The sequence below is a fragment of the Corapipo altera genome, unplaced genomic scaffold, assembly GCF_003945725.1.
Source record: "Corapipo altera isolate COAL_440 unplaced genomic scaffold, ASM394572v1 22b, whole genome shotgun sequence".
NCBI lineage: Eukaryota > Metazoa > Chordata > Aves > Passeriformes > Pipridae > Corapipo > Corapipo altera.
In genome coordinates this window covers 34,173-62,035 of record NW_020884876.1, presented here as the reverse complement: position 1 = coordinate 62,035, position 27,863 = coordinate 34,173, and the positions used below count along the sequence as shown (strand labels likewise).

General features: G+C 36.6%; 1 long non-coding RNA gene across 1 annotated transcript; it reads left to right on the top strand.

Annotated features, from left to right (window-relative positions):
• Nucleotides 1–2,370: 2,370 nt before the first annotated feature.
• LOC113943803 lies at nt 2,371–8,779 on the top strand. The gene is made up of 5 exons (XR_003526456.1): nt 2,371–2,428; nt 3,199–3,341; nt 4,731–4,891; nt 7,858–7,999; nt 8,605–8,779. It is a non-coding gene; the product is annotated as an uncharacterized LOC113943803 (long non-coding RNA).
• Nucleotides 8,780–27,863: the final 19,084 nt, after the last annotated feature.

Here is a 27,863-nt window from a genome sequence, read left to right as displayed (position 1 = left end):
TAGGATGTGCTTAAGTGAACCAGATTTACAAATAAATCACTAGTAAATAGCAAATTTGGTGCAGGCATAGGCACAAATAGATAAGATGTCCAGAAAGAATCAAATTACAAGAGTAGGCTGTTTCCAGTTTCAGGAGTTCAAAGCTAACTTAAGCTGCTATGTCTCAGATTTCAGTTAGCTTGGATCACTGAAAAAGCATTGCATAGCTTTGTGTTAGTTAGAAGTATGGAGAAGAGGAAATTGCACTATTCTTTATACTTTTGAACACAAACACAAAGAACTGGGTCAATGCCTTCATCACAAAAATGCTTGCATTATTTTGCTTTTCCCCTTTTGCATGCAGTGGGCGTTTTATAAAGTTGCATTCCATTATTAAGGAATTTGAACTGAAATCAAATAGCAAGGAAAAGGAAAAATAAGATTTTCAGTCTATCCAAATGTTTCTTTCATACTAATTAGTCCGATCCTAGACAAATATTTCTATATCATCAGGGAAATTAGACTGAATGAACTATTTTCATTATTTTCTTTTAAAGTCAGCTGTTCTTTGGATTAATTTCTAATAAACATTAAACAGAGAAAATCATTTTCTACCTCATTTGGATACTGCTCCAGCCTCCATCCAAGTCAATAGAAATCCTTTCACTAGATTCACTTGTGTTAGGGTAGAGCTGTTATTGTTCACTATGAAAACTGAGAACATATAAGTTCCTGATAGTGATGGTGGATACCATTTCAACTGTTCATAAACTGTATATCAAGTGGAATATAATAGATATCAGCACATATCCCAATATTATTAAAATTTTTGGAAAAGTGCACAAGGAACAAAGGGAGATTTGTCTCTCTTTTTATCTCTTGCTAGTCAGTCTGGTTGGTGGATAGGCTGGGACCAGTCCTTAGGATTTTTCTACTTGTGATGACTTATGATGCTCTTGTAACCCTGTCATGTTGTTCAGACACAATTAGGCATGCACAAAGAGATGCTCTGATCAAAATATGTCTGGTTTCAATGTATAAAGCAATCACTTCATTGTCTAATGGATGTAAGAGATGTCTAAGGGCTTCAGTGAGCCACTAGGCTATGCCAAGGAGACATCCAAAGAGCTTTTGCTGGATGGTCTTTCTCAGTCTCCAGTTGCTGTCCTCCAGCTCCTTGTGTTTCCCCTTAGATTGTTATGTTTCTATATTTTTCCTTATGATTCTGCTACACACTTCCTCACAGTTCTTTCTCACAACATTGAATTTCCACAACCATCTAAGCCAAAGTTTTGTACCTTGGCTGATTGGATCTAGACACTGAATGATTCAGGTGAACTTATGGGGAGGTGGGCACCCTAGAGTTGAAAACTGCTGGATGCATAAGAATTGGAATAATTTTTTTTGCCACTCCCTCTCTTGTTCTACAGTCCTTTATCTTCCTGCTCTGTCACTACACTGCTCCTATCCACTCTCCATCCTAGGTTCACTGATCCCCTTCCCTGTATTTTAATCTCCCCCAAAAAGAAGTTCTTCACAGGGTCCTGCATTATCCTGGGGAGTGATGTGCCAGTAGCAGATCCTGAAGCAAGGAAGCATGGTGGACATCACCCATGTCTTCTCCTCCTCACCTCTGGTGAGTGGCACTGGGAAACCATTTAGGCACCACAATCCCAGTTATTGTCAAATGGATGGGTTTTACAGGAGTAGAAACAGAGTCAGTTGAGGGAGTCCTGGAAGGACAACCATGGCCAGGCTGGGCCCCCAGATACCAGATAATTTGATATTGTTCATTATACACTTATATTTTATTGTGCAATATACATTTACAACAGAAATGTATGGTAGCAATGCCTCCCTCACAGTATGTTCTTACAGCTGCATTCTCATTATATGTAAATTGGTGTATTCAAGTAACTCTGGTCAAGCCATACCATCTATAATATCTGTCAATCCAGCTTGTAATTTTAAATGGGGAGCATGGGGAGCATTGACCAAGTAGGCTGTCCTCCAAGCTGGTGTGGAATGTACAATTTCTATGATTCTGTGATTCTATGATTTTATCCACAAGTTCCTGCAGTAAGGGGAATTACTCTTCCCTCCAAAAATGATACTAAACACCATTCTAGTGCTCAGGATGGGAAACTAGTGCAAAAAAAAGATTAGATTTTACTCTGAGTTGCACTACAGCAGATTTGGATCATTGGCAAATATCAGTGGATGTCTGTCCATATGGCTGGTCAACAGCAGGGTTTAGGTTTAAGGACAGAAAAATGGACAGTTTTCTAATTTCTATTTTTCTCCTTTTTTTTTTTTTTCACAGTTTGAAATAGCTGTGACATCCTGAGAAACAAAAGTTTGTGTTAGCAAAATTGCTTTCCCGTTTTTAATGACTAAACTTGAAAGCCGACTCCTTCTGGTTCAGACAAACCTTAATCAGTAGAAACAGGTACTTGTAAATAAATTAACTCATGCCACAGCCTCCTCTAGACCTTTCTCACTTCAGAAGCTGAGAAATCACAATATACCTTAGGGAAAATTGTCTTATTTGGTGTTATAATCTAAAAAGATCCAAGGGAAGAAATAAATACAAATCAGAAGTAAAATAAATGCTTGTCTCTAATGAAAAGAAGGAGACTGCTTGATTGGTTTGTGATTCTTAGCATCTACAAAATTGAGGTCACTATTGTGAAGGGGATCAGTCAGTTTCTAATCTATGTCTTTAGTGCAGCATTACCCATTCCTCAGAAATATTTAGGGAAAAGTCCAACAAAGCTCAAGGCTTGGGCAGAATTCATTATTAAGTACCCAACTTTCTCTTCATGAGATGCATATTTAGAGTAGTAGATATATATTTATCCACTGAAGAACTCTACTTGAATCCAAAAGCTTTTCCTTGCTAAAGCTAAGAAAGGTCTCTTGGAGGTGTCTTCTCTTCAGCAAGTCCATACATATCCCTAAGGGAATCATGAAGTACGCCCTTATTTACTTTTAAAGCTATTTTCGTAAACTATCAATCCAATGCAAAGATTTACAAGCATAGCAGGTAATCTTTGCTTACTGATCCCATAAATCATGTCTGTAAAATCACTATCCCAAGCAATGTTTAATGCACAAACTACATTGCACTAATGCTACATTTAGTCCAAGGAAAAATTAATTATTTAGCCTAATGATTTTTGCTGTCTTGGTGAATTCCAATTTGATTTATTCCTGTAGGTTTTATTTCATTCTTCCTATGAATCTGAAGAACACTGCACCATATGCACACCTTCTCTGTACAGCCCACAGTCTGCTTGTGGCAGTGTGGACTCAGTGACTGGCCATTAAGCACTGGGCTACCCCTGGATGCATAGTTGCAGGTAGTTCCTCTATGCTAGCAGTAAAATATTACATTATATGGTTGGGGGAAGTGGATGCAAGAAAGGAGGGACACTCAGAAAATGTTTTCATTGCAGTGTTCTGTCTGTCTGCAGCAGTACTTTTTATTGTACAGCTTTACTGTACAAGAGTCCTTGTTGCTCTTCATCTATGTACGTACTTTTTGCAGAAAAAATATATAGTTCTGCTAAACTATTTTAACAATTAGCATAGTTACCGATTTTTAGGAAAAAAACCACAAAACTTTTGCACATGCATTTCCACTGACTTAAGAAGGGAGAATGACAGAATTGCATCACAGAGTCAGAGAAATGTTGTTTGGAAGGAACATCAGAGGGACGCTTGTCCAGCCACCCCATCAGAGCCTTACTATCCCCAGTACTGAGTTATGTCAGCCATGGGTTTGTCTAGCTAAGTCTTGAAAACTTCCTAGTATGTCCACATCATTCATGGGCAACCTGTTACAGTTTCTTCTGATGTCCAACCTGGCTATTGTCTCTTGTGCTATTTGTCACAGCTGAGGAGTTTGTCCCTGCAATTTTGTAGCTGCTTCAGAAAGATGTAGGCTACTATTAGGTTACTCCTTAACCTTCTCTTTGTCAGAGTATGATGTCTCAACCTCTCTACATGGCACACGTGCTGTAGGTCTGCAAACACATTTTCTGTTTTCTAATGTCAAGATAAATCTCAACATTTTGTTGAGAAAAATTTTATTGGCAAAACTGCCAATAACTTGACTAAAGTAAATGTCTGAGATGAGACATAAGGATTTAACATCGAGGCCTGTACAGTACACTGAAATATCTGAACAGGTCCATTTTATTGAGTCTATCATTCCCACATTTAAGTGAACACTTAAAATTAGACTTTCTGCTTTTCTTATAGGAAGTGGTCATGCAGCACAAAAGATTGTTGGTTGAACAAAAAGCAAACAAGAAAGTATAGCAGGTATAGAAAATGCTCAGATCAACACAAACACCAAGCCTCTGTCCCAGCAGGACGTTATGAGAAGATTTCAGTTTTATCAACTTGTAGACAGTAACATGGAAGCCACTGGGAACACTATAGTAATTCTACAACTGTTTAATTCAGTAGACAATAAATGAAGTGTTATTTGGTTCCCTTTACAAGTGGAAGGGGAAAAACTTAAAATGGAGCTTGCTACAAAGTATGCTGTTTCTGTAATTTCACAGCAGGACAATCATAGGCCACTTAAAACCACAAAGTTGTAGAAATTCTCAGAGCTTCTAAAGCATGCATCATTCACTGGGGCCTTATGATACTGAAAGTAGTGTAAAACTGTAAACAGCATGTGCTAAGCTTCTGTATTGTACAGTAAATTCTGTGTTGTATGTTGTCTTCTGTTTCAGAAAACGGCTGTGAGACGTTCAGCTGTTATCAGCAAGGCATAAAATTCTTGCAGATTCCAAAAAATTATGAACCCAACCCAAAAGTTACCTGTACTCAGGACAAGATATTTGGGACCTTTGACATCACAACTGGAAATTTAGCGAATACAAAAATCACACAGGTACTTGAGTTTTGACTATGAAGCTTGCATGTTCGGATTTCATATACTCCAAATTTCCATATAACCCCGGTGAGCTATCTGAGTAACTCTAAGCATAAATAGATGACTTGAAACATTAATTCTGATCTAGTAATTATATAAGTATTTTACATAAAATATACCGGAAGAGATCAGGAGACTTCCACACGATATAATTTCTTATTGTGCTGAGGGAGATGTGGGTCTAATTCAGGTAAGGAACAGAACTGAATCTGAGTCTCCCCTGGGTTTCCCCCTCCCGTATAACCATTACAGGGTTAAGTAAATATGTGGCATCCCTACTTCCATGCTAATATGGGTACGTAACAAGTGGTTTTGGCAGCTAACAATCATACTGAATCCTGAATACTGAATTTGGCTTAGCATAAGGGACTGAGTGTTTCTCTGTATTTAGAAATGGCTTTTTTAGCTTGCTGGCTATTGTGAGCTTAGATGCTCAACTGAATATGAATTCTGCTAAAAGTTCAATACCACAGCTATCAGGATTGGTACATCTCCTTCATTTATTCCCTCACCAGTTTTAGAAAGAACACCTCATGTATCCCCACTTACCCCAGAAAAACGTCAGACACACATATCATCAGATCAATAATAGATTTATTTTCCTTCTCTAAGAGGGATCAACAGAAGATTGCCCAATAGATATCCCTAAACAGCTAGTTAAATGATACACTTCAGCTTACATTCCCTTTTTCTTTTTAACTTCTCAATTTTTTCCTTTTACCACCCTCATCCACTCCCAAATAAACAGGCTGTTCCTACTTACTTTGTCCTGTTTTCCCTAATTTTGCTCCTTTATACTTCTTCAGTGTTTGTGATATGTTTGCACTGGTAATTTCTAGCTCCATCAGCAATTCCTTTAAGTTAGTGACCCCTTTTTGTTATCAATCAGTTCTCATTTCTGCTGCTTCTTATGTTGCTATCTTGTTAATGCAACCATGTCAGAATTAGATTTCTATGTATGTGTTCCCCCCTTATAGCTCTTTGTAGTATGTTATTATTTCGTGTGTTATTATTTTGTTAGTGTAACTCCATGGCAGGGCTGGCCATCTGTGTGTATACTCTAACAAGTGCTAGGCGGGTGTGTGTGGTGAATCTTGTACATTTTAGATACATTCTTTACTGCAGTAGAAGATTAATCCCTAATACATGAACAGAATTATCATCTCTCACTGTTGGTTAGCACACCAGGAATATTACCTGATTCATAACAACTTGGAGACATGAGAAGTTTCTGATGAACACAAGAAGTATATATCATCCCAAGATGCTGTGATATATTGAAATTAAGTAAAAGTTATTTTAATTTGATTTTGCATATGAAGGCAGAGTACTAAATTATATACAGAAAATCATAATCAAAGATTCTCTGAATTTGTTTCTAAATCTCTTCCATATTTGCCCAGATTGACAAAAAAGCTCTTAGGTTAATTTGAAAAGTTAAAAATAAAAAAAAAAATAAAATAAAAAAAAGAATTAACGAAGAACCGTGTTTGGTTGCAAATAATCAGTTTCTTGTTTCTTTAAAAATATAATTAATAATAATAGAAAAATATTAGCACCTGTCTCTGTCCCCATTGAACTGTCAATGCTTGGGAAAATAACTGCGGCTGGATTTGGGTCCTCATCATTTTATGCTTGCATTCATTTAAGCCTTAACACTGTCTCACCCTAAAACATCTTCCCTTAACGCTGGAATGCCCTTCAGAACTCAATCTTGATGCCTACCTCCATGATAGGACTGCACCTAACTTCCATGGGTCACTGGTAGAATATATATATATATCTATTATAATACATGGATATTTTCCTGTAGCAGATGACTAATGTAAATGGCCTGAATTATTCCCTACAAACACAACGAATTCAGCCCAGATGGTGAATTCTTAAGACTCTTGTCTTCAAGGACAGAGAGCTTCTGAACAGATTGTTTTTGAAAGTGGAAATCATTTCATTTTCAAAGGGTTTCTATTACTTGCCAAAGGAAATTATATCAAACATATCACATCAACTTTTTACTGTCCTGTCACAAAAGGGTTGCCTGAAACATCTACTCAGTCATTTCAAGCAAACTACCAGTGGTAAAACTCTCCTTGAGACCACTTATACTGCCTTGTGGTTTGAGCTGTCTCTCGTCTCCTGTAGAAAAGCAGTAGATAATTAGACAAATTATGTCTTAGAAGTGTTTTTGTAGAACACAATTTAAAGGGCTTAACATCTGATTAGTAGAGTGAGCAAAGGTGTGTTCAACTAGCTGAAACACAGCAGGCATCTGAATATTGTAATTTACTGGTCCACTGTCTTGTATAATTTTGTCATGGAGAAGGTACATCAAATATGTGGTTATGATAGTAGGATACATTCTTTTTTTATAGCACAAAAATTTCTGTGCTTCCATTCCTTGTACAATATATCGAGTATGTTAAGATATGTGCTGCTATTTTAAATAATACTGGCTGATGAATCTGCTGGGACTGTTATGCGAAAAATTTATTAGGGTTTATTTGGCTCATAATTTAGCTTCCAAATTGTTCCCTCTGACCCCCGATACATGACTTCAGAGTGACAACTCATATGCTTAAATGTTGGCATACTTTCGTTAAACTGCAGTTTTCTGTGACTACATTATTCAGGATGAGTGTAGGAATCATAAGAATAACACCATGAATGAATAAAGTGAATGAACAGAGAAATTAATAAATGTTCAAATAAATAAAAAATCTACAGTGCCTCTCATTATGTCTACATACCCATTTCATGTGCTCTTGAAGGACAGCTACTTCTATGAATAAAAATTTAAGTACAGACTTAACCAAAGAGAATAAACCAGTCAGGGGGAGCAGGGGGCGAGGGAAGGGGGAAATTGTGAATACTCTTTTGCTGTATCTGATCGGCTCCAACAGAAAAATCTGCTGATATTTTAATAGATTGATGGATATGATAGATCTCTTGACTGAAACAAAAGTAATATGACCTTTCCTCTGAAGATGGACTTGCGACCAAAGATCCTCAATCTTTAGCAGAAAAGGAGCCTAAATGCCCTGATGAACTATATCTGCTTGTTTTGAGGTGAGTTTATGCAGTGGTTTAAACCCAGTCAACTACCAAGTAGCACTTGCTCACTTCTGCACCAGTGGGATAGGGGAAAGAGGATAAAAAAGAGAAAACTCATGGGTTGACATAAAAATAATTTAATAGTTAAAGAAAAAGCCACACATGCAAGCAAAGCAAAACAAGGAATTCATTCACCCCTTTCCCTGGGCAGGTTGGTGTTCAGCCATCCCCAGGAAAACAGGGTCCATCACATGTGACAATGACTTGGGAAGACAAATACCATAATTTCAAATATCCCCTTCTTCCTCCCCCAGCTCGATATGCTGAGCATGATGCCATATGGTATGGAGTATCCCTATGGTCAGTAGGGGTCAGCAGTCCTGGCTGTGTCCTCTCCCAACTCCTTGTGCACTCCCAGCCACTTCACTGTTAGTATGAGGAGCAGAAAAGGCCTTGATGCTGTACAAGTCCTGCTCAGCAATGATAATAACATCTCTATGTTATCAATCCTGTTTTCATTAAAAATCCAAATCACGGCCCCATACCAGCTACTGTGGAGAAAAGTAACTCTACACGAGTCAAAACCAGAACAGTCCAGCAGATTTACATTTATTCCTCAGGACCTGCATCATCTTGAGAAACTGGGTGACTGAAACCAGCCAATTTGCCTGAAACCTGCTGACCTATAAAAAAAAAATTAATTGTAAAAAAATACATTATTTTTTAATCTCAGACTTTCAAACTCTGTATTCAGTATTTATTAGAGAAAATGTTAGTTAAAAATTTTATAATTAAAATAGTTATTTAAACCAGCAATTGTTACTATTATCTATATGACTATGGACCTTAGCTGGACCAGTCTGGACATTACTTTAGTTGCTGAACAGTGATGTTTAACAGGAAAGGGAAGGGATTCCGCTGAGTGTAGAGGGAGAGTGGATGTAACATATGCTATTCAAAGTATCTGAAATTGTTATGCAGTGTATTTAAACATTATTTAACTGTATAAATATGGTTCAGTAAATAATGTATGCATAGAAGTAGAGTTTTACGGATTATTAGTTATGAATTGAAGTAACTGCATTTATGATAGTTTCAATATTATATATTGTATCACGTACTAAACCCAGAAAGGAACCGTCTAACCTTGCAACATCAAATTACTTTAATTACAGTAAATAGAACCACAGTTATATTTTATATAATTCTTTCAGGCACTCAAAAGCTCTATCCATCTGTACCTCTACACCATCACTAAAACAGGATATCGAGGGGCATAAGTCATGATGCACTCCTCTGCAATGACCTCTTTTCCATGCTGGTTCTTCCTGCAATGGGAGGGTATGGGATAATGAACTTGATCCTTCTCACTGGGATCCTCTAAATATCAGATTAATTTCCATGGGAATGATTTTACTTCTCATAGTTTTTTATCATGGGATATATACTTCTATAGTATAATAAAATCTAGCCCTTGGTTAGAAAGAGAAGTAAGTTCAGAAGAAGGAAGATTCAAGTAGGTATCTCAGGTTATAACTGCATCATGGACTATGGGAACCTCGTCCAGCCTTTTTACTGTGAGAGATTACCTCCAGGATTTCTGACTCTATGCCAGGATGAGACCTGAGCACCCCTGTCTTTGCACACCTTGATTTCTGCAGGGGCTGACCAGGAGGGAGCAGTCAAGTTCTATGGGTGGAGGGGATTGTGACAGATTGCTCACAGGCCAATATGGTCAGCAAAATGTCCGTTTATTACAAGAAGGATACTCTTTATATACTGCTTCTACACCCCCACGTGTGACTTCTTCTTGTACAGCATTGGGTACATAAGAGAAACATACTTTGTTGTCCAGTGCTAATTGGATTAAAACAGGTGTCTGTATGAGATGAGGATGCAGCACTCTCACCGCTGTGGCCTGGGTTCGATTCCCGGTCAGGGAAACTCCCCCGGGCAGGTGGAGCTCGTCAGCCCTGTAAGGCCATCCATCTAAGAGAAGGTCACTCTAAACAAACCTACGTCTGAGGACCTCACTGCCACTGTCCAAGCTTCCTCGGCCCCGGCAGATGAACCTTAGGATTAAAGGGTGGGCTCAGCTCAGCGCACACTGTGTCTCACCTAAAAAATCCACTGCGCAGGCTGGAAGGGTAAAAACCATTCCCAAATCTTCATTCGCGAAGACTGGCCATACATGAGATGAGGGCACACGTTTACCCTCTTGAATCTCCACCTTAACCTTGGCACTGATCCTCCTTTTTTCTAGTTTCAGAGGCTGAAGCCATGTTAGCTACGCAGTTCTTTTTACTGTCTATACCCAGCTATGCTAAGGCAAGGCCTACAGAAATGCAGGAGAAATTGTTCACACACAATCTTTGTTCTCCCAACAAAGTTCTCTGCTTTGTATGCGACCTGAACCATCAGGGATCTCAATGGCACATCAGGATTATCTGACCTGAAGGCTTAATAAACATTTCTCTTCCAGCAAGGAATTTAGGTACATTAAAGCCTTCTCCCTATTCTGGAAAGCCTATAGGCACCAAATAGCTGAACTTGTTTTCTGTATAAACATCCTCCAACCCTTTGTCAGCTGGCACAGTGAAAGGGACAGCCAGTAGTTAAAGGTAAGGAAGGTATTGTGCCATGCAGGGAGGAGGAACTAAGGAATGTTATCTGGTTCAGAATAGAAAATTTATAAAATGATTTTGGTTGGTTTGATTATAAATTGTAAAAAGATGTGATTAAATGCTTGGGTCTCTGTTTTCTTGACTTAAACAATTTGTTTGCTTGTTTTTAGTAGAAAATATGTATTAAATAACCAGCTATTTCTTTAGACAAAAAATCCACTTGTCAATACTTCATTACTTTAGGGAAAAGTTGAGAAAAAAATCAAGCATGGTATTTAATAAAAATACAATATTTAATAATATTTTTTACAGAAAAACAAACCCAAACAATGCTGATCACCTCTGCTAATACGTGATTCTTGGTGAGAAGATTAAGTTGTGGGGTTTTTTTTAAGTACGCATACTGATAATATTTGAGCACAGCTCATTTCATAAAAGCAAACATAGAAATCAATCGTTACAATTCAGTCTCTCTCACCAAAACCTAGGTTTGGAAACCTATGTTATCCACTGTAGGATAATTTTGCAGACAGTATATAATGTAAGGAATGTCATTATTGTTACAATAACTCTTTATAGAGACAATGTAAAGACAAGTAATTCTGTCAGTGCTTGCTATGTACCTGACAGATAAAAAAGTCGGATTCAGAAATATAAAAAAATGGCATATATACATAATTATTCATCTTGAAGTTGCAACAGAAATGGTGCAGAGCAACTAGCTTATCCTCTTTTGTAGTGGAAATTGATGAAAAGTACATTTAATGTGTATAGTTAGATTGATTTGCCATTTTAAATATCTTGACAGATTTTTTTAATTTTTGCAGTAAGTATATGAACTAAATGACAAGCTGATATAAAAAAGAATGCTTAAGGCAGGACCAAATAAACAATTAAAAGCTAGTTCAGAGAGAAAATTTGTTTACAAAACATAACTGTTTTTAAATTCAGAATTATTTTGCTGTCTGTTCTTTCCTCCAGCAAAGAGGTATTGGGTATTGAATTTGAGTGTTGAATTCTGCTCTGTTTCTCTGCTTTCACAATTATTTCTTAATGCAAAGCCTATGAAAGTACACATTTATCTTACAGGGGATTAACAAAAGGCATAACAAAAGGGAAAAAGCAGGAATCTGTGTAGCCATTTTATTTTGGTGAGCAGAGCAGAATGGAGTTACTCCAAAATCCTATATAATTTTTGATGTGCATCACAAGAGTAGTATTAGTCACCATAACTAAAAAGAGGTAATGCTTTGGTATTGTGATGTTGTAACTGTCAGTTTTTACATAACACCCACTTTGTTGAGCATGCTGCTCCATGTCATGAATTACTGGTGCTAAAAAATTAACAAATTAATTTTTGGACATTAGCAGAGCAGAACACATAGCAAAATGCTTTTTCTCTTCTCTGTTTTCTTTTTTTTTTAATCTACTGAGGAAATGGCATAGGAGGAACCAATCTAATACTTGTACAGAACAGCATCTATTTTTAGTAAAGTGGTTTCCACTAGATATAATTTGGGCATTCAGAATAGAATATGGGAACCATTGCAAATTTAACTCCTCTGGTTTAGGAAACAAAGCCCATGTCATAAGTGATTAAGGTGATTTTCTAACTTTAGGGTATGATCTTGATTTTGGTTGGGTTTTGGAAAGTCACAAACTCTGACTCCTGTAAAAGTAAACAAACAGGATATTCATTTACGTGTCTTATACAGCAAGAACATATATAGATAAATCAAGTGACCTGAATGAATACAGATTCACATAACTTGTTTCATTAGGATAGACTGGCTCTAAATATCTATGCATGGAGGAGGCATCCCAGCAAAGCATAGATATTTTCATTTGGCATTGCGTTAGCGTTCTATGTATTCCGCATTTGTTTCTCCCATCTCCAAATATAGGACAAAGATAGTACAAAAGAAATTATTTATGTTTGTCCACTGTGGGTTTAGCCTATTAACTCATCTGTTTATTTGCCTGTATACGTAGATTTTTCATATGAAGCCAGTGAAAGTAGTATCTAAGCAACAGACTGAACATTTCAGCTTTGTCCTGAGGACTCTATTCAGCATTTAGAATGGAGCATAAATGTAGGCAAGTTGTAATGGCTCTGAGGAGTTTAACCACTATGTTATCTTACCTGTGTTTGTGCTAAGGAGCTGTAAGCAGTGTGTTATTTAAATGGTTGCTATATCCTGCTTAAGGCAGCACCCTCACTGTTGTTACCACTAAAGAAATTACCCCAGAGATGCTAACCTAAAGAAATGTTAGGAGAGAGGTAATACTAGAAGCAAAATAACACAGGGAAAAAAAAAATCAAAAAATCAATGCTATACTTTGTTATAGTCTCCACATCTGGTTGCAGGCATATGTGGGATTTAGCAGGATTTACTTTTCAGATATTCAAAGCAGGCTAATAAGTTTTGAGAGCTTAGGATGTTATTTGAATTTTTTTATATATTTCAAAGACCTGCTGTATTTTTTCACCTGTAGGTCAGTGTGTTTCTTGGAAGGCTTCTCAGAATTTCTGTTCACTCATGCCCATTCCCCACCAAAACCCAAGGCAGTGTGGTCCTCAGTACCATGGCAGATTTGGTTCTCTCACCTAGAAAGTTATGTATCAAAAATAACCACTTCTAGTAAGACATCTATTGTGAGAAAGTTGTTTGGAAGACCAAATTCGAATTTTTACCAATTGTGATAAAAAATACAGAGAAAACTTCTTGCATGATGTCTTGAAAAGAACTACCAGCACTGATGTGTGAGATTGAGTTTTCTGTTGTTTAATTAAGTTGCCACTGTTTTTGAAGAGAAGAAAAAATCTGCATCAATCAAGCAAGCAGCAATAAAAATTCCCCATTTGTAGATCTCGTCTGTTAGAAAAGTCATGCTGGTTGTATTGCAATTCTGATCGTGCTTCCACAATTTTTGCTACAAAATGTGGGGACATCAGATGTGAAATGTTTTCAGTTTAGGTATGGACTGGAATATCCTATTCAAAACCTGTCCTTAGGCTAAAGCAAAACTGAAATTTTACAATATTAAAGGTGAGGGCATGAACTTGGGGGCTTAAAGCAAGAATTTCTTCTGAGAATAGTGGACTCTTTTGTTGGAAATGAAAGAATAGTAGTAATACTTGCTTTTCTACTAAATAACTCATTGCATGCCACCAGATAAGATGCCAACATATTATTGCTATGAAAACAAAATGGAAGATTTGTGTATGAGAGGACTCTGAAAGACTTAATGTGATGTGTCTGTCTGTATTAGCAAGCAACTATAATTGATGTCCTGGGAATTTTCATCTGATAAATCCCAAGTCACGATATGGCTCTGGGTGGTTCTTTGGACTCTGTTTTAGCCTTTAAGAAACAAATTTTTAATTTCTACATATACTGTGAAGTATTTTGTAGTTGTGTGATGACAAAGCAGTACAGATTTACATATAAACTTTACAACATAGTTTTTTCAAAGTTTTCTGAGAGAAAAAGAATTACCAAAATTTTCATGGTCACAATGTCACCCTTGTGCATAGGATTACAAAAAATATATTTCTACAAAGCAGAGAGCACTTAAGGATAGTTAAGAGAAATAAGACCTGGAAATTTAATCTTGAATATCTTGACAAAGGTCCATATTTTTGCTGTTCCTAATAATGTCTTTGTATATATTGACAAAGTTGGATTGTAGCTATACTTTCCTGTAATAACTGATACTTTTACAGAAAAGGTTTTATTCAGAATTATTGCCCATCTTTGGCTGTTTGTACATTCCCAGATTAAAAATGAAAACTCTGCTTTGGTTTCAGATAGATTTCAAAAGTAATCAAGCTACTAGTAATTCTCATTTCATTTGAAATACAGATTGTTATTGTTTTTGTCCTGCGCACACTCTGAGTCCCTGTTATTATTTTCCATCTATTTGAACATGAAAAAAAAAATCACCTAAAAGAGATGTATTAAAACTGATGATCGTAGCAGATAGCCAGAGACTGTGACCATTATTTTATGAATAAATCACTGCACTGATGCATAATGAAGGTTGATGCACCACAGCAAGAAAGTAGTAGTGAGGGGATGCCCCAATAATCTAGAAAAATACTGTTTAAGATACATGTCTAAAAACTGAAAAAGAAGTTATTCATGGGGAAAAAAAAAAGGAAAAAATATGACAAGAATTTAATTGGTACCAGGCAGGAAAATAGCAAGGAACGGAAAAAAAAAAAGGAAAACCAAAAAGGATGACTAAATTTTCTTATCTTTCTGTCTTTCTTTCTGGCAATTATGTGTCAACATAACATTATTTTAGGATTTAAAAAGAATTATTTTCCTTTTTTTCTCCAATAACTTCCGATTAAAATTCTTTTCTTTTTGGATGTTTGTTATTTTCTCTGCTAATTTTCTGTTTGCTTCCTAATGTCTTATTTATTCTCCTGTGCTGTTGACATATTTCTTTCCTTTTATTCTATTTCAATATTTTCTCCATTGTGTCTCTTCTCCATTTCTTTCCCCTATTCCAATCTTTTTTTTTTTTTTGGCTGTCCTCCATTGAAACTACTGCAGTATTTTTTTTTTTTATACTATTCTTGCCAGAAAAATACTATCCTTGACAAAGAGAAAAAATAAGCTGCTACTCTGGAGGTAGCTAGAAAACTGGCATAATACCAGTGAAAATAATCCTGGCATGGGACAGACTAGACAACCTAGAAACTTTTCCATATATTGAACTTCAAGGTTTTTCTGGAAGTAGTATTGGGAGAGATTCCAAAATACTAAAATGATGTTTTAATTGTGAAGGGCTTAAGGGACTATGGAGATACTCTATTCTAAACCACACAGTTCACACTCAGTGTTCATTTTGCCTTTCATCTTGTTTTAAATTGAATAACAATAAGATGCTTACTTTAACTATTTCAAGTCAACCCTTCACTTTTTCTAACCAGATGAGAAGAGTTTCTGTGCCAGGGGCAGAGGCAGATACTCTTAAGTAGGCTTTCCTCTGGAAAAGAGCAGTGTGAGTCCTGGATCAGCACTATAGTGCAGTGCACAGGGGTGAGCCTTCTGGCAGTACATGTAAGGTGGAGGAAAGGCAGAGCTGAAAATTAAGGCAGAGCCTAGAGAATTTAATACCTTGAGGACTGTAGTATGTCCATACATTCTCTTTTCTTTCTTGCTTTCCTGTCAAGGTTAGTTGCATTTTCGAAACATTGACTTTGAGACTGTAGACCTGTGTAGAGGGATCTGAGGGTTTTCTTCTTGCCTTTTTTTATGGAACCATGATTTGTTTAGTCTCCAAGAAAAAGTACTTATGTATGTTTGGGCACAAACATTTACTTATTTAATTTATTGTTTCCAATATTTTGATATACACACTTCTGAAAGACTGCAGAGATATGCCATATTTAATAGAAAACAAAACATCCTCTCTTATCCAAGGTCATACTGTGTCAATCCCTCAGAAGACATCATTTATTAGTACAGAAGCCAGAAGAATACATGGTAGAAGCCAGCGCTGACACCGGTACATCAAACAGTCTTATAAAAGTTCAACAAACCTTCAGAAACAGTAATTTGACATCTTAGGTTTTTTTCTCCTTGGTCAGCTATCCATTCATTATGTAACTGAAATATAAGACAGCCATTTGATTAAGAACTTTTATTAATAAGTATTCAAGACTAGAAACTGTGGGAAAAAACCTCCGCAACCAACAAACAAACTAACAGCACTTGAAAAAGTGAAAGATTCATTCCAGATTTAGAGCTAGTTTGCATTGTCATCTCTAACACACAGGACTGAGCCTTTTATTTTCATATCTTGTAAGTCTTCGCCAGCCTGCTTCTATTTCCCAAATATCTTCTGCTTCACTACATTTCCATCTGTACAGAAAGGGCATGGACATAAACACTGATAAAGAGTGAATGAAATCTTCCCTACCTCCCAGCTAAGGCAGGATACTGGCAGGCTGTATTTTTCTTTTCAGAAAGTATTATGCTAGGGATTTAGTCTTTTATTATGATTTAAGAGGGATTTTCACCAGGAAGCTGGCAGCATCAAGCTTTTTTTGCTAGATGTGGTGGTGCTCTATGATATATAGGTGTGCATGTCTTTTTGGTGCTGTAACAACCTTCCTCAAAACAAAGTACCATTAACTATAACTTCACCTTTTAATCACTGTAGTAGATTAAAATAGATTTCAGTCTTGCTTTTTTTTTGCCTGAATTTTCCTCTGATTAAAAACAAGATGGAAGATTGCCATACATGTGCCTGCATAAGGAGAGGAATGTAAGAGCTGTACTTTCCTCCATGGACCAGGGAGATATCATCCAGCTGCGAGTACAAAACAGATTTCATGAGGATGTTATTTCCCACGTTAAATAAGCAAGAAACACTTGTATGGTTAGGTTTTGGTGCAATCCTGACTTCTTTTTCCCTATTGCATTACTATACTGGTAATACCTGGTAAAAATTTATCTGAGCCTGTTGAACAATTAACACAGTTATGCTGCTATCCATCTACAGCAGAAATCAAGATTCCAAATTAGCACAAATTTAGGACAACATAGGTATAAGGTGTGGTTAGGGATTTACTCTAGGTAATAACAATTTGTTTTAGAAATCAGTAGAAATAGATGAGTCACTGAAAAAAACCCACTTTGCGTCTGTAGTTCCATTTCCTACATAAGAAATTTTTTCATATGAGAACATTTCAATGAGGTAGAAGTGTATCACGTAATCAGAATTAAGCTGTTCCAAGTAGTGAAAATACTAAGGAAAAAAAGGATTGGCCACTTTGTATGTTGAAATAAATACCATATTGTATTTAGCAAGCGTTCCTGCAAACCATAGATACATCTATTGTTGAAAAAAGGGCACACGCATGTCCTAGAAAACTACAGTTCATTTACTTAGAACAGATAAATGTTTTTCTACAACTAAATTAATGCCATCATAACTAAGCTCACATAATTCTCATTAATATCAATAGGAAGCTGATTCCTAGAAAGCAGATAATAGAACCCTTACACAGTTACAAGAAGTAGATTTGCAGTTGATTAATTAATAAAAAAGATTAAATTTGCTTTTATCCTCTGATCCTCTGCAACACACTTGCAAATGCATATGCAGTCTGTGCCTTGTGTTCTCATAGGTTGACATTTATTCCTGAGACCTGAAACCTTTTGTAATGTAATATAATGGTGGAAACTAGGAAGAAGGGTAAATAATGTTTTCCTCCATTTAATTGTTTCCCTTTCACTTCCAGGCAGTTTATCAGAGCTGCTTGAGTCTGCAGGTGCTTTCCTGAATGTTCTTTGGAGCCATGTTCAGCCTCAAGGAGTCCCATGACAAGCAGTGGAGGCAGCTGTGTGAACACATCAGGATGCACTGGGGGTGTCTGAAAGAATAGGAGGCAAAAATGAAATTAATACAATGTTTGAGAAAATTATTTTCTTTGTAACTGTAATAAAGGAAAAACATACCAGGGAGCAGACTGCAATGAAGAATTGTACCCGCTAATGCTAGTTGCACAAATTAAAAAAAAAATACCTGGACTTCGACTCTGATTTGCAATGGAAATGAAACTGTGACTGGAAAGTGACAGTTATAGTGAAGGTTTTAAATTGTCTGAAAGACAGATGCCTGAACTTTTGCTGTTGTCTGCCATGACCTTATGATATAACATGAAGAATGTAAGCTCTTTAGACATACTATTTTAGTGCTGTCCATTTTTCAAAACCATAGTGACTATAAATCCCTATACCAAAAATCAGTGTGGATCAAGCTATGCTTTGGATGTGATTTTAGTTATTAAGGGTATATGAATCTCATTTAAACAGAGCTCTGGCATGTAAACATTGCCTTAGTTTGTCCGAACATGATGTTCTTCTGCAGATGCTCAAAAGCAGAGTGCACAAAAAGCACATTACAGCATGTCATGTGAAAGTTTGACAGTGTGGGCAATGGCACTTGATGAATTCCTACAAGACTTCTGTCTCGTACTGGTGAACTGTCTGACTGTTCAAGTCAAAGAACTCAGAACTGATCAAAATGCTTCAAGGGATAAAGAAAGGAGAAAACTCCCCACTCCTTCCATGAAATTTTGCACGCCTCACTGTTTGGTGAAATACTAGGCAAAGAAATCCCCAAGAAAGACTATTAAAAGGTATCTGTGAAGGTTTTTGGCTTCTCAGACCTCCTGCACATATGTCATGAAACATCAGTCTGTGCTACGAAAAGAGAAACGTATTATTTTCTTCTGGGACAACTGTCCTTTCTTGGTTTGTCCTGCTAATGCAGGTGTAAAAGGAGGTGGGGAGACAGAGGAAGGATTTGCCCCTCTTACACCAATTTATCCAATTTTGTAAGCAAGAAAAACAGCATTTTCATCTGTTGCTTCTAAAGACCATCTCCTGACACTTCCATAGAAAAGTGTGAGGTCCCTGAAACTTAAAAGAAGCAGAGAAGATAGTCAGGGGGGGACAGGGGAGTGAAAGCAAACAAAGGTGCAGAATGAGAGAACAAGTAAGGCAGGAACCAGAGAAAATGCAGAAAGGATCTTGTGCATTATTTCGTACATCCTCCTGTTGCTTACCATCTTACACGATCAGTCATCATTTGATCGATGAACTTGATATTTGAACTTGACTGAAAAGTTGAAATTTACTTTACCCATATGCTGAGAATTCATGCAGGATCTACTTTTTGGGCAAAATATATTCAGTTCATACTATTATCTTTGAGTGCCATGTTTGGATTCTAATTGGTTTGCCCACTCTCTTTTGTGCAGTACAACATATGTACAATAATCAAACTTTTCATTTTTAAGTATTTATGGAAAACAGTATCCTAAACTGGGAAAAATTAGGAAAAAAAGATAGGAAGAAATGGACAGAAAAATGAAAGATAAAAAGAAGGGATTTAATCAGCAAACTTGGAAGACAAATTTAATTGCCAGATATTAAGCCCCATGGCAAAATCTTATGACGCACACAAAGTAAAAGAAACCTTTTGTAGACTTATGGAGTAGGGACCCTCCTATTGGAACGACTGAGCCATGAATGTTGGCAACTCACTAGACACTAATTAAATTCAGATTTTACTTTTTTAAAATCTTTTTCCTATACTGTCTTAAAATATTTCAAATGCAAGAAATTGTGGTGCAATTACAATATCTAAATACAGTGAAGACAGTTTTGCTTCCTAGTTCATCATAACATTAGTTTTTATAACAAGGAAGATGGACCCATATATAGTATTTTTCTATCTGTTTTTCTAGATCTTTATTTAATGAGATCTTCTAAATAAGTTGGACTTAAAAGGGAAATTTTTCTGTTTATGTGTTAAACTTCCACTTTTTAGAAGAGCCTGGGATTGGCTTGGTATGCTTTTCCTCCTGTTGTGGTTTTGTGTGTTTTTTTTGTTTTGTTTTTGTTGTTGTTTGGTTTGTTTTGTTTGGGGTGGTTTTGTTTTTTTGTTTGTTTGTTTGTTTTTTCCCAACTGGTATTGTAAAAGGAGATCAGGCAAACGGGGTCAGTTAGGATTTTGAAGGTAAATACCCCTGGAAGCACAGTACTTTATTTTCATTTAATTGCCCTTTGGATCTGTATATATCTCCACTGCTTAGTGACACGATGTTCTTCTAAACTGAGAGAGTTCTGGACTGTACCTAAATTAATCCTGACCCTATATTTGTAGTTTTGAAAGCCAGTCTAGTTTGGTTTTGTAGTTAGACTCTCCCAGGTAACAGGAAACTAGAACTTTGGCTCCTTAGTTAGCAGCTCTGCACCCAGCTGAGTGTGTTTATTATAAACGAGGACAACTCCTCAAATTTCCATTCTTGGCGGGACCATGCTTGGCTTCAGTCTCTTTTTCTGGACATCACTGAAGATAAACATTAAAGGCAGTTTCAATGTTGACATAATGTACCATAATGATATATGTTTAATCAGGCTATTTAGTGTTATCAAAGGATCTTTTAAAAAATGAATCATAGTGTGTCATTTGAATATAAATGTAAACTAACTCAGACAACTCTCTGTATTATGAACCAATGCAGTATAGCAACTGAATATGAAATGAAATATTTGCCTAAAGCATGCAGGTGATAACAAAATTATGGGATATTGTTGACCCATGGAGAAAGCATTTCTCTACTCATTTGAAGAAAAAAATTACTTCTATTTTGATCTCATTAAAAAAAATGGAAAATGTATTCTATGGCATTATTCACAAAAATGCACAGCATTTTATTGTCTCACACCTAATTTGGAATTTTTAAGTGAGATTTAAGGAGTACAAAGGTCCAGTACAGCTTCTTAACATGACAGGATTTCATTATTAATAGGTATAGATCAAACATAAACCTCTATTAAAAAATGTCATGAAAAAAGCAGCATTTAAAATTAGTTTAGGTCTCTAGTGTATATTTTTGTAGAGCTGGAGGTTTTTGTTTCAGGTGATACGTTTACGTGTTCAAAAAATGATTCATTTCCGCTCTCCCTTCTATTTAATTCTCTAACAGGTAATCTTTCCCTCTGCACCTCCTAGCACTTTCACTGCTTTTTTGCATGATTCATTGAGCTTTTTGTCTCACATATTTCATCCAAGTGTAACAAATTCCCTCAAGCCAGCATTGGTCTAGAAAAGGCTGAGGATGGGAAAACAAGCTATTTCATATCAGGGTTAAAGACTTTAGATTATTTCTCTGCATTATAATAACAATGAATTTGTCTACTCAGGTTTTTTTGTTTTTTTTTTAAATCAGAGTTCTAGTTGAGATAAACTCTGATTTGTCAGGCAAAATTGTATCAGGGTAAATGAGAGTTCTGTGGCTGATTTCAGGGAAGCTAGGTTTTCACTCCATTTCTTTGCTTTTTCTAAGATACAAATCTCTGTTCTGTTGACCTAATTTGCTGCATTCTCCTTTTCTGTTTCTACATGGTTATTCTTACAGATCAGTGGAACACAAAGGTGCCTTCTACCAAGATTTCCATCATATTGAAAGCAATCACTTTCTTCCCTAGAAATATGCCTCCCAATGATCAGGTAGTCTCAATCAGCTCTTTAGGGAGTATTATTACCCATCAATATGAAAATGTATTTGGTGCACTGCTGTATTAGGAATACATTTGGTCTAACACATAATTTCTTACCTCTCCTCACCATTAAGCTCCTCTGGCCAGTGTCTGTTCTGATGTATGTCCTGAGCCCATTATCACCACTGAACTAATAGAGATAACACTAAAAATAACCATAAGAAAACTAAACTGGGAAGCTTTCAAGAAGACAAAAGGTATTTTTTTTCTACCTCTTTTCATATAGAAGTGTTTAAAGGTGTTGACCCTTTGGACATGATCGTTAAAACGTAGTGGTATGATCTCCTAGGTAAAACACTCTCAACCACAGATATTATGAATATAAATTTAATACTATCAATACATTTACTTTTAATGCAGTAAAAATGATTGGATGGCAGCCAGCCTCTCTACCTCATATAAAACCAGCCTCTATGATTAGCTATGTAGTAGAAATCTAATTATATGTTACAACAGAATGCCTAAAAGATGAATAAACTGGCTGAGAACATACTCCTTCCACACATGCAAAATTTGGCTCCACTCATTGCTTGTTTAACATTACTGATGAAGTTGTGCGTTTTCTCCCAGAGACAAGCATGGTCCCATGGGCCAAATTCTCCTCTGTTTTACATGCAATGCAGACTCTCTGGGTTAAATACTTAGAATACACTCCATTGTCATATTGTGCCTTAGCAAAATTCTCTTTTTGTATCATACATCTTAAAAACATCACTTTTGAAAGGTGACAGTGCTCTTGTGAGTGCCAGCAAAACCTGTCATCAGTTTGGCAGATGGAAATTAAACCAAGAAAAGCATGTAAGTATTCATGTAGGTCACAATCTGAAAAAATAATCCATAAAATTGTACTGAAGCTTTATTCTGCTTCCTTCGCCAATTCAGCTACTGCAAACAGCAGTAATTTGTTGCACAACAGTAAAACACGAGAGCTAAAGTTAGTTTTAGGTTCATGTAGGCAACTGCACATTTTCAACAGCCTTTGAACTACTCTAAATTATGCTACCCTTGAAGAACTGCGTACCACATTCTTGCAAGTACAGATGGGAGCAGTGAAGAATTGTACAATAGATTCTCCCTCATAGAGTTGCCACAGCTGATGCTACAGTAACTCGAGTTACCCAAGTGGTGCAAACCTCCCACAGCAAAACTGGAGGCCTTACTTGATAATTTTTCATTATAAAAATCTCTGATACAAAATTAGGCAACTGTAGCGAGGAAGATAGATCTTATATTCAGCTAAGGTGGTGGTTTCAACTTTTTTTGATTAGCATCACCTGTAAGGGGTTATGTCCTACTATGTAATAAACTTCAACCTCATAGAAGTAATTTTGCTTAACTTAGTCACAGAATCACAGAAAATAGAATGGTTGGGGTTGGAAAGGGCTTCTGGAGATCATCTAGTCCAAGCCCCGCACTATAACAGGTTCGCTCACAGCAGGTTACACAGGCTCATGTCCAGGTGGGTTTTGAATATCTCCAGAGAAGGAGATTCTACAACCTCTCTATGCAACCTTTTTCAGTGTTCTGTCAAAACAAAGTTTTTCCTTATATTCAGACGGAACTTACCCTTTTGGTGACCCCAGGAGCTGACAGAACACAGGCTGTCAATGACAGTTTTAAGATGCATTTGCAACATACACAGAGAATAAATAAATAAAATATTTTTTAAAAAGTAATTTGACGATTTTAATATTTTAGGGGTTTCAGAAATATGATCCCTCAATTTCCAATTCCCAGCAGACAGAAGAATGAGAAACACCCGTAATGTTTCATGATTTATAATATAAAGTGCACTTCATAAAACTGGAAGCAATGTTAAAACAACATTTATTAGTCAAAGCCAAAATTAGTTGGCCATATTCTTAATTCTGTGTTAATGCTTTATTAGTGCTGGTATTTATATTACCTTTATTACCTGCTTGAAGTGCTTTAGTGTGTTTGGTAATTGAAATCTCTGTATTCCCTTGTACCTCAACACATTGGATTTTAATTATTAGTTCCTGAAACATGTCGGTTTGATGTTTAATAGGACACATCTCTGTTTCACTTCAATTTTTTCTTTTAATCTTATCTTTATGCTTGACATCCTCCATGCTTCCTTCTCCATATTTGTGGGATTTGTCATTCTCAGCAGTATTTGTGCTAAAAGTATTTTGAAACTTATGATGTAGAAAATAGTGGTTATGTTTTATCTCCATATGTATACCACCAGCTTCATTTCTTCCACTTGAGTCTCTCAAATCCATGACTAGGTTAAGAAAAATCTCCCATTACTCCAACAGCTCCCTTGACCTTTCCATATGCCTTTTCATTTACTCAGTCATTTCACACTCGAGCTGTTGTTTTGGGAGAAGGCGAAATACAGCATATTTTTGTAACTAGTTTATTCTCTCAAACCAATTCAAATTCAACCCTGAATGACACTGTAGACTTAGAAATGACCAGGTCACCACTGTTCTTCGCTCAAGTAACAAGCAAATCAATGTCTATATGAACACCTCCATGGGAAAACAAGAAGAATGTTCCTCTCTGCATTTTCTCATAGCATGGAGTGGAACAGTTGGAAGGAAAACCCAAACATCTCCTCACAACAATGAATTTTCTGGCTCATTTATGCTTGTATTACAACAGTTTTTATCCTTCTCCAAGTTCTCTTCTCCAAAGTAAAAAGGGATGAAGTAATCTCATTCTTAGGACTGCTGCTCATAAGGAAAGATTCTTATTTCACATTTCTGCTGGCTTCATCTAATCTATATTTGTTATTTTTAATAGCCCACCTAATGTAATCTACAAACCAGATTTAAGTTATGTCCGTAATACTCTACTTTTCTTCATAAGACTATCTACTTTGTTATACTTTCCATTTTTATATAGGCATTTTAACAGCCTTTTGTTATTGAGCTTACGTTATGGTATATTAATGTCTACAAATTCCCCATTAATCTGTCATATAGTACATTTCCAGCACAAAAAACCCCAAACCATTGTTAACGTATACTCTACCTTTTTGTTTGCATCCTCTCTATATAAGTATTTGTTAGAGAGGCCATGTTCAGGTAAGACTTCAGTTTGCTTGAATAGGTTCAGCTGACTATAAGATGTTCTTCTAACATTAGAATATCCAAAAAACTGAGTTACTGATGCACTCAGATAATTTCTAGAAGCCTTTCCTTCCCATTCAATATATTAAGGGTCAGCAGGAATTCAAAGTCTCACAGGAGACAGGGCAGTTGAATCATATAGAATCGTTTAGGTTGGAAGAAATCTTAAAGATCATCTAGTTCCAATCCCCCTTCTGTGGGCAAGGATACCTTCCACTAGACCAGGTTGCTCAAAGCCCCATCCAGTCTGCCCCTGAAAACTTTCAAGGATGGAGCATCCACAACTTCTCTGGGCAACTTGTTCCAGTGCCTCACCGTCCTCACAGAGAAGAATTTCAACGATAAAAGAAACACTAGAGGAAATGTGGGCACCCTCCAGAAGAAAATAGGAGACCTGATTACACAGGATATGGAGAATGCTGACAGTACGCAACCACTTTTTTCTCTCAGTCTTTACTAGCAAGTACTCCAGCCACACTGCCTGAGTCACATAAGGCAAGGGCATGGTCTGGGAGAATGATGAATCACCCACTGCAGAACATAAGGTTTGAGAGCATCTAAGGAACCTGAAGGTACACAAATCCATGGGATTAAGGGAACTAGCAGAAGAAGTGGCTAAGTCACTATCTGTCATATTTGAGAAGCAATGGCAGTCTGGTGAGTGGAAAAGGGGAAACATAACCCCATTTTTAAAAAAGGAAGACTCAAGTAACTACAGTACAGTTATGCTCACTTCTCATGTGGTCAGATGGCTACCAAGAGTACTTAGATCATTCTTTCCCTAGGGGTAGAAGCAAGGAAAACTGCCCTGGAGTTCTGCAGATCATTGTCTTGCCTTTTGAAAGATGCGGTGCAGCACTTGGTGCTCTATAGTCTTTTGTGCCTCCCCCAAGCTCCACAACCTTTCAAAGCTGTCAGAGAGCAGCCTGACATCAGCCAGCTCACTCAATACCCTCAGAGAAATCCCCTCAGGTTCAGTGGACTTATACAACACAAGATTTCTCAGGAGACCCCTGAGCTAAACGTTCTACAATACTGGAATTTCTCTGCTCCTTGATCCCTGCTTCTGCGCTAAAATGCCTGGGAACAGTGTCAGTGAAGACCGAGATGAAAGAGGCACCAAGTACCTCTGCTTTGCCTACATTTGCAGTTACTGCATCACTCAGTGTGTTTGGCAAGCAGGTATATACTTTCCTTGCCTGATTTACTACTTATGTAGCAGAAGAAGCCCTTTTCGCTTTTGATATCCCCTGCTATCCCTGATTTAGCTTTGGTTTTTCAATCACATCACTTCAATCACATCACTGCACACTTCAGTAATGTTTCTATATCCTCTTTCATAATCTGTCCTAACTCCCACTACCTGTGTACATCAATTTTGTATTGCTCCATCCTATTTACCCATGCCTGCCTCCTTGGTAGATCTGTTTTGGTTTTGGTTTTTTTTTGTTTGTTTGTTTGGGTTTTTGTGGTTTTGTTTGTTTGGGTTTTTTTGTTTTTGGTTTTTTTTTTTGTTTTGTTTTTTTTTCTTGAGCATCAACATGGATTTTTCTTGTGTTTCAGGAAAATTAAAGGTCCGCTGGACCTTTTGAGCTTCTTTTTCCTGTGGGTGTGGCTCCCACAAGAACTGCCTCCCACCTACCTCTTCTCTGAGAAAGTCACAGCCTTCTGTTGTGAGGTCCAGGGCTACTCACCTTCTTAATCCCCTACAAGATCTTGGGCTCCTCTGTATCAGGATCATTACAGTCATAGCTCCCATTCACTGTCCCAGCCCTGACAGTTATAAGCCCTGACACCCCCTAGAAACCTCCCCGTTTGCCCAGGGAGGTGGAAGTCCCGCAGGAGAACCAGTGCCAGTGACCAGAAATTTGGCCATGACAGTTCTGTGTCTACACATGGTGCTCTAGTTCAAATGTAGACACAAGGAATGTGAGAAAAGGCTAGCACATAAAATATATTATTTCATTACTTCCTAGAAACAACTTAAAACAAACTAAGGTTGCTTTTTTGAGGCTGTTTGGTTCACGTTTTATTTTATTTTTTGTCCTTTTGACTTTAGCAATAAAATATGATGGGTAATAAACCCCTCTTCTGAAACCGACCATCTTCCTGTCTCCAGCATAAATGTATTTGTGATCAGTTTAAACCTATTTGACTTTGGGCCAGCATGGCCATTCAGGATTTCATACTGTAGTCATGTATAGTTATTGTACTCCTCTCAGCTTTCATTTTGTGAGATTAAATATGCCAAGCTTCTGTAGTTTTGCCTTCTTTCCTTTTAAGATAGAGATACATCTTATATCTTAAATATATATAATAAGACTGTCTATTTTGATAAAAAACCTTGTAACAGTGAAGAAGTTACATACAGGTCATTAACAGCATTTTGTGTACTTAGTCAAAAAGAAAATATATATTTAAATATATGCCTGTAAATAAGTTTGTTCCTTAGCAAAAAAAAAAGAAAAAAAATCTGTCATTTGCCACATAGAACAGTTACAAACTACCACCATGCCATTAAGAAAAAATAATATGGTACAGCATTTCAACTAAAATACATTTTTAACTGTGTTGTTTTCATGTTTTTTGTCTATTTTCATGGGTTTTTTTATTGTCTTCTAAAGTGTGGGAGGCAGACATCTCTAAATCCTTTTGGGCGGCCACCACTATGAATTTTACTTCATTATTTTTCCTTTACGGCTTTTATTAATATTATTTTGATAGTGATAATAATTTGTTTGGCTGCAAAATCAAATGCACATTGTTATTAGTACTACTGACTTTCTCATTCTCATGTGTTAATTTACTGTATTATTCTTTGGAGCCTTACCACTTTCATACCTTTTCTTTTAGCTATCATTAATTTATAATTAGAACAGCCTCTGTAACTTTCTTTTGTGAATGCAGCCCCTTGCATGACAAAGCAATTATATCTTTGTTTTCTGATTTGGTTCTACAATGGAACATCAGGAAGAAAATAAGAAGTACACAAAAAAAGAAGAAAAAATATATGGAAATTACAAACAAATATTCATATTTCACTATGATATTTTGTCTA